Source organism: Rutilus rutilus (assembly GCF_951802725.1).
Source record: "Rutilus rutilus genome assembly, chromosome: 10".
In the NCBI taxonomy this organism is placed as follows: Eukaryota; Metazoa; Chordata; class Actinopteri; order Cypriniformes; family Leuciscidae; genus Rutilus; species Rutilus rutilus.
In genome coordinates, this window is record NC_140215.1 from 42,750,731 (window position 1) to 42,759,464 (window position 8,734).

Consider the following 8,734-nt stretch of genomic DNA (forward strand, 5'->3'; position numbering starts at 1 on the left):
TGCATTTGACACTGTCGATCATAACATACTTCTGGACAGGCTGGAAAACTGGGTGGGGCTTTCTGGGATAGTCCTAAAATGGTTCAGGTCATACTAAGATGGGAGAGGTTATTATGTGAGTATAGGAGACCATAAGTCTAAGTGGACATCCATGACATGCGGAGTCCCTCAAGGCTCAATTCTTGCGCCACTCCAAATGAGCCAAATGAGCCAAATAATGAGAAAGAACCAAATTGCATACCACAGCTATGCAGACGACACACAGCTCTACTTAGCCCTATCGCCTAACGACTACAGCCCCATTGACTCCCTGTGCCAATGCATTGATGAAGTCAACAGTTGGATGTGTCAAAACTTTCTTCAATTAAACAAAGACAAAACTGAAGTCATTGCGTTTGGAAACAAAGATGAAGTTCTCAAGGTGAACGCATACCTTCACTCTAGGGGTCAAACAACTAAACATCAAGTCAGGAATCTTGGTGTGACACTAGAGTCAGACCTTAGTTTCAGTAGTCATGTCAAAGCAATAACTAAATCAGCATACTATCATCTGAAAAATATTGCAAGAATTAGATGCTTTGTTTCCAGACAAGACTTAGAGAAACTTGTGCATGCTTTCATCACCAGCAGGGTGGATTATTGTAATGGACTCCTCACTGGCCTTCCCAAAAAGACCATAAGACAGTTGCAGCTCATACAGAACGCTGCTGCCAGGATTCTGAGCAGAACCAGAAAATATGAACATATCACACCAGTCCTCAGGTCTTTACACTGGCTCCCAGTTAGATTTAGGATTGATTTTAAAGTATTATTACTGGTATATAAATCATTCAATGGCCTAGGACCTCAATACATTGCAGATATGCTCACTGAATATAAGCCCAACAGATCACTCAGATCATTAGGATCATATCAGCTAGAAATACCAAGGGTTCACTCTAAACATGGCGAGTCTGCTTTTAGCTATTATGCCAGCCGCAACTGGAACCAGCTTCCAGAGGAGATCAGATGTGCTCCTACAGTAGTCAGATTCAAATCCAGACTCAAAACACATCTGTTTAGCTATGCATTTACTGAATGAGCACTGTGCCACTGTTCGTCCGACTGTTTGTACTGTACTGTACTTTATTTGTTTTTATTTTTTTAAACTGTTTTTATTTTTTTTTATTTTTTTATTTCTTCTATGTAAAGCACTTTGAATTGCCATTGTGTATGAAATGTGCTATATAAATAAACTTGCCTTGCCTTGCCTATTTATATCCGCTGCAGAGCTGATAGTTGTGGCCGGTTCAAATGAACCCTGGACGAGTCATTTGCTCGGCCGTAATAAGTGATTATTTCAAATTCCCTATAAATTAATTAATAATTCCTTTTGAGCTAAATTGACTTGTCAGAATCACAAAATTATGTTACAGTTCTTTAAGCTTAAAATGAAATAGACCAGGTTGAAATCACAAAAATGTGCCTAAATAAAAATCCTCAGGCATTTTTGAGTAAAAGTTGGCAAATAGACTATTCTAGGGGTATTTTTTATGCTGAATCCATTTTTGCTGTTTGCCAAGCTGAATCTCTTACATGAAACTCAGTAGAGTGCAAAATCCAAGATGACCGCCTCATACGCCAAAATGAGAAAATTTCTCAGCACTGGCTCAAAGATAAACTGTTTTTATTGTGCTATAGCATTTATTGAGTAAAGGAAACAAACAGAATAGTCAGAACAAGTTAGTCATTCTGTCTTACAATATTTCTGGTAAACACTGACTTGTAATTTTGTGTATTTGAGTATGTCCATGTAAGAACATCAACATCATGCTGGTGGCAGCAAAAGGCCTATATCTTAAACCATCATCCTATTACATTATGTTAAGAGTGTTTATTACTTTTCAACATTTACATGTCCATGTAAACAAGTTTAAGGACTTAAATTTAACCAAACTAAATTCTCTTTTGGTTTATTTATGAAAAAGATATTCTCAGAAAGATTGGTTGTAAATATTAAGAATTGAGACAAATTAACAAATTACCAAAACATATCATGGTAATGTGTCACACCACTAACATTAGCTTTGAACAGATAAAGGAAATAAACACAGTAAACTTGGCCTAAAATTACCTTATAAAGTTGGACATAACATTAGCTGAATAATAACTAAAACATGAACTGCATGGCATATAAAATGTAATGTTATTTAAACAATGGTACAACAAGATTCTCCAATATGATCACAACAACACAGAGCAGTGCTCTTATTCAGTTCAGCAATTGCTACATTCTGCATCACTTGTCTTGCACTTGCATGCAGCAGAGCAACACAGACGAGACTTTTTACATTTACATCGTGCACTCATACATCTTAAGGCGCAGTTGCAGCTGATCAATTCCAAACAGTAGTCTGACTAACCGAGGTTACGTTAGGTAACCAAGTACATTCTCTTAGGAGAGGTTCTCTCGTATTGCCTAAATTGCTTACGCTACGGGAACCCCTTGTCAACGCCGTGCGCGCCGAGCATCCACTGCATGAGTCCCAGGGAAGCCCGGGGAACACAAAACGTGGGAAACAGGCGGCCAGCAACGCGGGCCAGCACATGTACATAAGCACTTCATAGGGAAATACAGAGCGGCTCCGCCGGCCTTTGTATAGAGAATATCGCCCTTAGTACAGCTCAACCAGAAGAGCTAATAGTCACGTGAGAGTAGCCTGCACACGAACAAACTGGGCAGAACATACACACCACTTAGACTGATAAAAGTCTAGCCTGCAAGGCGGAAACTTCCAGGTTATAAAACTTAACAAATGTAGAGGGGGAGTGTCATGAATAGAAATCCCGCTGGACCAAGCCCACGACGAGGCCATGCCTCTAGTGGAATGGGCCCTGATGCCCATAGGGCACTGCAGGTGTTTGGACGCATAAGCTGCTGCGATAGCGTCCACTATCCATCTGGACAGGCTCTGTTTCGAGGTGGCGAGACCCTTGGTGCGCCCACCAAACGAAACAAAGAGCTGCTCAGAACGCCTGAAGGCGGCGGAGCGTGTGATGTAAACTCTCAGCGCCCTGACGTGGCATAGGAGGTTTTCACCGCCCTCGCTATCGGATGCTGGCAGAGCCGATAGGGAGATGAACTGCGCTCTGAAGGGAGTGCCAATCGCTTTGGGGACATAGCCATGTCTCGGTTTGAGGATGACTTTAGAGTCATTTGGTCCAAACTCGAGACACGCGGGGCTAACGGATAGTGTGTGTAGATCCCCCACGCGTTTACTGATGACAGAGCTATCAGAAAAACGGTCTTGAGCGAAAGGTATTTTAGGTCCACGGATTCTAACGGTTCAAAGGGAAATGCTTTCAGGGCCTCTTGGACCAAAGTAAGATCCCAAATAGGAACCAAAGGGGGTCGCGGGGGGTTCATCCTACTGGTTCCTCTAAGGAAGCGGATGATGAGCTCGTTCCTTCCTATCGCGCGGCCGTGCGTAGACTCTGCAAACGCTGCAATAGCCGCAACGCAAACTTTGAGTGTGGAAGGGGACCTGCCCTTGTCCAACAGCTCTAGAAGGAAGGAGAGCACCCACGAAACCCCACATGTGCGTGGGTCCAGGCTCTTTGTAGCGCACCATTTGGAGAACACTGACCATTTAGACGCGTAGAGTCTTCTCGTAGACGGAGCTCTAGACTGCGTGATCGTGTTCACGACCCCTTCTGGCAAAGCAATGGTTATTCGTTGATTATCCACGCATGCAGAGACCAGCGCTCTGGATGGGGATACCGCGAACGCATAGCACAAGCGGTGCCAGACCACGTGCTGTTCTGTGTTCTGGACAAGAAGCACTCTGTCAATTGCTTCTCTGTGTTGAGGATCGTGAAGCTTGCCTCTACTTTGTGCAGCTGCTTTTAGTGTCAAAAGGCCCTGTTCTGTCGCATTGTATAGCTTATCTTTCTTGGATTCTTGGCATATAATGCAAGTATCCAATGACATTGACCGGTCAGGCTTCAAACTACACACAGCTTCCATAATTGGTGATCTTATAATCTGACCAACTTCATGGGTACAATTCCACAACTGGAAATATTTTGTGTTGGTTCATGTCGCTCTTTGGATATAAAAATTTATTCTGATGAAAAATACGATGTGTGGAAATAACTGCAGAAAGTAATAGAAAGTAGAAAGTAGAATAAAAAACCTCTTGGATAACTCTGAACTCAATTCACACACTTTGATCCAAAGACAATAGTATGCATGTGACTCCAAACAAATGACTCTCGCATTTTAGATATTCTGTTTGTCCATTTGAAATAAGGAGAAAAACAGATATTTTCATGACTACAATGAGAAATAATGCAATTATCATTGTCACATACAAGTATCTTAATTCCCACCTAAATAAACGTTCTCGTTAATTGATGTCGTGCATGATGTAAAGTTTATAAATATAGAATTTCTTGACATTTTAGAGGTCATCTTGAAGTTTGCGCTCTACTGAGTTTCGCATAAGAGATACAGCTTGGCAAACAGCAAAAATGGATTCAGCAGAAAAAATACCCTTAGAAAAGTCTGTTTGCCAACTTTTACTAAAAAATGCCCAAGGGTGTCACATTATCTGAAAATCGACCTAGTCTAAAACAGCTCTGGTGACCTTCATCCACCTTCATCCTTCATCCTTGACTACAACGTACATGTCAGGGTTTCACCAGATCTGCACAGACCGCCCACTCGTTCGCTCTCCCCTGATTACTGATTCCCCTCCCCTGCACCTCATCATCATCAACACCCTATATAACACCACTTCACCTTCAGTTCACTGTCTGGTCTTGACTATACCAAGACATGCAAGACTCACTCCCAAGACTTACCTGTTTTACTTACCTGCGATACTCAACTTCAGCCTGTGTTCCAGTTTACCATCTGCCATCACCGCTGATCTCCTTTATCCTCCGTTCACTAGCCTGGTCTACCTCCATCTGCAAAAGACATACTGTTATTTCTCTAGCTAAGTTCATTCATCAACTCATTACAACATCTGATGGTTCCGTGCTTCTGTTCACAATAAACCTACTGTTTATGTTACTCACCTGTCTGACTCATCTCTAAACCTGACAGAAGACCAGACCTTATGCAGAACCCCACGGAACCAGCAATGGATGCATAACGCTATCCATTCGCTGAGTTGGTACAAGCTGTCCGTTTATCACTACAACCATCATCTCCTGAAAACCCACTCACCGTTCCAGCCGATGTCCTTCACGCTGCACGTCAGTCACTTCTTCCTCCATCACCCGTTGTAACATCAGCTGCCTCTGCCAGTCCCATGGCCCGACCAGCGACATTCACCGGTGAGGCGGAGGACTGCAGCGGTTTCATCCTTCAGTGTTCTCTCTATTTCGAGATGTAAGCTCATCAATTTTCCAGCGATTCAGCCAGAGTGGCATTTATCATTTCCCTACTGTCCGGTCACGCTCTCCAGTGGGCTCAATCTCTATGGAATTCTAACACTACATGAGCAGCACTTCAACCTCCGTCAAGGTAAACAATCTGTATGTTCATATGCTCTTCAGTTCCGCACTCTGGCGGCATCTAGCGGTTGGAATGAGACCGTGTGGCTTACAGCTTTACATTTACATTTATTCATTTAGCTGACGCTTTTATCCAAAGCGACTTACAATTGCTATATATGTCAGAGGTCGCACTCCTCTGGAGCAACTAGGGGTTAAGTGTCTTGCTCAGGGACACATTGGTGTCTCACAGTGGATTCGAACCCGGGTCTCTCACACCAAAGGCATGCGTCTTATCCATTGCGCCACACAGAATTTCATACAGAAAACTATCCGTGTTTCCAAACGCCTCACTGCCTGTGCTACTCCACCATCTGCTGCATGTCCTCCGCCCACAGCACCATCTGTCGCTCTTCCAGCACCTGAACCCATGCAAATAGACGCTTACCACCTGACCCATGCGGAGCGTCAACGCCGGATTCAACATCATCTGTGCTTATACTGTGGGGGATAAAACCATGCTATCAACAACTGTCCCGTACGACCCCAACGCCCGGCGGTGAGTACTATCCAGTTACCTCCTAAAATTGAAACACTGTCTCGCACTACTGTACATGTCTTAACCTCTGATATATGTGTCTCAGCGCAAGCCCTCATCGACTCTGGTTCAGCGGGGAACTTCATCTCAACCCATGTCCTTCAGAAACTGAATGCACCCAAGAAGCGATGTTCACTGGATCTACGTATACACACCATTCAAGGAAAACCGCTGGGCAAAGGTCGCATCCATCACTTCTCCCCCACTCTGACGCTCCGCATTGGATGTCTACACTCCGAGGACATCACTTTCATGGTGCTGGAAGAGTCCACTGCTGATCTCATCCTGGGACGCCCGTGGATGATCCAACACCAACCACTCATCAATTGAGACTCTGGTGAGATACTTCAATGGAGTGAAAGCTGTTTCCAATCCTGTCTCTCCACTGTTCAGAAGATATCCAATAACTCATCTTCCTCTTCATCAACTCGGGATAGTCAGCATCTCACCATTAACTCCACTTCCGTCGAGAGTCCTGAAGTCACCCATAAAGTGGAGATTCCTGACGAATATCGGGCGTTCCAGGATGTCTTAAGTAAGCAGCTGGCTACCAAATTACCACCTCATCGGCCATGGGACTGTGCTATCGACCTGCTACCTGGAGCCACATTACCTAAGCATAGAGTATACCCATTGTCCATCCCGGAGCAGAAGGCCATGGAGGAGTATATTAAGGAAGCCCTGCAACAACAGTTCATCCGTCCATCTACTTCCCCTGCCACTTCAAGCTTCTTCTTTGTTGCTAAGAAGGACGGAGTCTTGAGGCCGTGCATCAACTACCGTCATCTCAATTCACAGACAGTTAAGTTCAGTTATCCCCTTCCTCTGGTCCCGGCTGCTCTTGAACAACTCAGAGGAGCTCGTATCTTCTCCAAGTTGGACCTGCGTAGTGCCTACAATCTGATCCGCATCCGTCGAGGTGATGAATGGAAGACGGCCTTCATCACACCCTCTGGGCACTGCGAATACCGGGTTATGCCCTTTGGCCTGTCCAATGCTCCAGCGGTATTCCAGGGCTACATGAATGAGGTATTTCGGGAATTCCTCAATCGATTTGTGGTGGTATACATCGATGACATCCTCATTTACTCCCGAGACCTCTCTGAACATCGACACCACATTACGCAGGTTCTTGAGAAACTTCGAGCCCACCAACTTTACCTCAAACTGGAGAAGTGCGAGTTCCACACCACCTCTGTTCAGTTCCTGGGATATGTCATCGACCAACACGGTATCCAGATGGACCAGAGGAAGGTGGACACCATCCGGAACTGGCCTCAACCTTCTTCAGTCAAAGAACTTCAACGTTTTCTAGGATTCGCCAACTTCTACAGAAGATTTATCAATAATTACAGCCTCATCAGCTCACCTCTGACTTCCACCCTCAAAGGCCGGCCCAAGTCTCTGTCCTTCACCCCAGAAGCCTTCAAATCCTTTCAGCAGCTAAAAGAAGCTTTTCAGACCGCTCCGATCCTGGCTCATCCGAATCCAGATCTCCCCTTCATCGTCGAGGTAGATGCCTCCTCTACTGGGGTCGGAGCGGTCCTATCCCAGCAGCAGGGTGATCCTCCTAAACTCCATCCATGCGCCTTCTATTCTAAGGAGCTATCCTCGGTGGAGCAGAACTACGACATTGGTAATAGAGAACTGCTCGCCATAAAGCTTGCCTTAGAAGAATGGAGACATTGGCTGGAGGGAGCAAACCATAAGTTTGAAGACATCACCGACCACCGCAACTTAGAATATCTCAGAGAGGCTAAAAGCCTGAATCCACGCCAGGCTCGTTGGGCGTTGTTCTTTACTCGCTTCAATTTCACCGTCACATATCGCCCAGGCAGCAAGAACTGTAAAGCTGATGCACTCTCTCGTCTTCATCCTTCTCCTGAAGAAAACCAAACTGGTGTGTGTGTGGTAAGAGCACTGTCTCCACCTGTAGCTGGTGTGTGTGTGTGTGGTGAGAGCACTGTCTCCACCTATAGCTGGTGTGTGTGTGTGTGTGGTGAGAGCACTGTCTCCACCTATAGCTGGTGTGTGTGTGTGTGGTAAGAGCACTGTCTCCACCTGTAGCTGTTGTGTGTGTGTGGTGAGAGCACTGTCTCCACCTATAGCTGGTGTGTGTGTGGTAAGAGCACTGTCTCCACCTGTAGCTGTTGTGTGTGTGTGGCCCCTTTTGTCACAGGGATTTAATTTCATTTCTTTTCATTTAGAAATTAAAACATGACTTACAAGAGTAACATGACCATATGTACACCCAACACTACAGAAGAACACACATAAATGTTTGTGTGTAAACATAAGGTTACTGTACATACACCTTACAGGGATCATGTCAATTTAATGTTGTTTTTTTTTATTTAATGCTGCCTCAACTAAGCTACTTCACTTTACAGATGTTTAGATGTAGTCCACAAGACAAAATAACTGCATTTACAGAAATGTCCCTAGTTTGTCCTGAACAGGTAAACTGAACATCACAATTCAGAAAAATCCTGCAATTCTGGTTTTCCAGCATCTTCTGCATATTTCTAAAAACAATCACACTAACAGACATGCGTGTGTGTGTGTGTGTGTGTGTGCTATGTGGGAGTGGAGATTTGTCAAACATACACCACGTTTTCTTTGGTAAAAAAATGAAAACACCAAGACTTTAAA